This window comes from Sander lucioperca, chromosome 4, assembly GCF_008315115.2.
Source record: "Sander lucioperca isolate FBNREF2018 chromosome 4, SLUC_FBN_1.2, whole genome shotgun sequence".
Lineage (NCBI taxonomy): Eukaryota > Metazoa > Chordata > Actinopteri > Perciformes > Percidae > Sander > Sander lucioperca.
This window is the reverse complement of record NC_050176.1, coordinates 38705841-38708108: the sequence shown is the minus strand read 5'-3', so window position 1 is coordinate 38708108 and position 2268 is coordinate 38705841. Positions and strand designations below refer to the sequence as shown.

Here is a 2268-nt window from a genome sequence, read left to right as displayed (position 1 = left end):
ACATAAGTTGCTATGAAGCCGCAAGATCTGAAAGTAGGCTATTTTTCCCATTAGAGTTTTACGTAACAACAGCGATATTAGGCTAAGTAGTAAGTTATTTTTTTATTTAACAAAAACGCACAGGTTTGTGGATAAATCAGTTGGGGTGGGGGGGGGGGGGGGCTGTTTGTGAGGATTCGAAGTGAATCAGTTTGACGTCAATGGACATTAATTTAGCCATCCGTTAGCTAGCTAGCTAAATTACTTTTCTCACTGGAGGGGCTTTTTGTGAGTAACGTTAGTCAAAAACGTTGTTTTAACAAGTTCGGCGGACATCAACGTTAGCCACCTGTTTGCTGGCTTAGCTAAAGTCAGCTAAATTGCCTAAACCGTCGTTTTAACCAGTTCATAACCAGTTCAACGGGACATTTTCACCTGTCGCGTATTGGCGACACCGCCCAAATTGAACCTCCACGCCGCTGCGAACGAGGGACATGCACTAGGCTGGAAGAGGAGTGTTAGCGACCACGTTGTATTGCTTTTTTTCCTAGCCTAGGTTCTACTTGGGCGGGCCGCCCAAGTAGAACCTATAATAATAGCTAACACCCGAGTCCGCAGCTCTACGCAGTGAGCTATCAATCACTGATTTATACAGCTATGCCTCCTCTCAAAGGTTCGTTTTTGTTATGGTTTGTTTCAGGTTTGTTACGAGTTCGCCAGAGTGGTGGGGAAAAGTCTGCAAGAGAATTTCTTTTATGAACTTGACCGTTTCTCTCCAAGGCTGATGGACCTCCTTTATGAAAAAGAAAGGTCTGCCCAGCAAGCTTTTGGCTGAGCTTTATGTCAGACAAAGGTGGGTTTGACTAGCTACATTAGTCTACTACCTCTCTTTCCTCTCTCTGTTCATCGCTTTTCTTTTTATGTCTTTTGTTTCTTCTCTGCTCTATCCTTTTCTTCCCATCAAATCTCCCTTCCTTAATCTTGTCATTTCCTCTCTTCATATCCTAATTTTCTTTTCTGTCCTCTCCATTTTCCTCCCCTTTTGTCCTCTTGTACATAAACACTGTGGGGAATTTCTGGAATTTATTTGATAAATACATGTGATTATCCTTAGCAAGATGTGTTTTACTCTTGTGTCCATTATCTTCCAGACCACTGAGCCAACACACATCAGGTGCCTATGTCTTCGGGGACTGCCTGTCATCTTGGCGGATGATTCTTCTGCCTTCTTCAAGACATGCTCTGTAAGTTAATCATTTTTTTGTAAATGTTGCAGGTGTATGCTCATTTGTCTCATTTTAAGCCATTAATGAACAGTGCTACTAATTTTCAGAATGATTTGATCAGCAATCAGTGTCTCCTTAAGGGCCTCTGTTAAGTCTCTATTTATTGCCAAACAAAGATAGCTTACCCACTTTCAGTCCCAGTTCTATTGAAAAGATTTAGAAAATTGCTCACCATAACTAAAGTTGTATGAATCCTTTTACATTGCCCACTTTGTTTTTTTACTTTACTGTCACCAGTTGGAAGTTGTGAAAATGTTCTCGGGTCTTTAACTGAAATGGGAGTTCTGAGTGCACATGTTAGATTCTGGTTGCTCACTTAATCAACTAACTTAATGTTAGTTTCAACCGGTGACAGTAAAGTTTACAAAAACCAATTAAGGTGAAATGTACTGAGTCATATGATTCAGAAAATTGTTGCATAGCAACAAAGTTTCTGGAAGCAGTTTTCTACATCTTTTCAGCACGACTGTGACTGAAAGTGGGTAAACTCCATATTTGGGACAAAGTGTTGCAATATACTATACAGATCCAAATATGGCATTTGATTTAAAAAAAAGAAAAAAATCTAAACTGGTATCATCCTTTAGTATACTATCAGTGCAGTTTATATTGTACAACGCTTTTCATTATAAACAGTCACAGGCTCTTTTTGGTGTACAAAACACCATTGTCTAACTGGCATGTTTATGTTTTCTCCTTGTCACTACGTTTCTTTCACATTAGGATGTAACTGACAAGGACTCGTACAGTTAAACTCCAGTGGGAATTCTCTGCCTGGGTTGAGAAAATACCCAGCTCAACCCTTTCAGTGTAGGGATCATCTTGGAAGGGTCTGTGGTAATGGATGAACTGGCCAACCTGCCTCAGGCCTTTTGTGTCCTTTCGTTTCACACACACAGCCGTTTCGGGTTGATCTACGCCCTGCACCTGGACTACCCCATGTGCATGAAAAACACTTTCAACTTTACTCAGCAGGTAATGCTCAAACTGGGTAGAAGTGAGC

The 2268-nt window shown here is 40.8% G+C and overlaps 1 long non-coding RNA gene across 1 annotated transcript; it reads left to right on the top strand.

Annotated features, from left to right (window-relative positions):
• The first annotated feature begins 745 nt into the window (after positions 1-745).
• On the top strand, positions 746-2061 carry LOC116046923. The gene is made up of 3 exons (XR_004104262.2): positions 746-832; positions 1131-1223; positions 1989-2061. It is a non-coding gene; the product is annotated as an uncharacterized LOC116046923 (long non-coding RNA).
• The last annotated feature ends 207 nt before the right edge of the window (positions 2062-2268 follow it).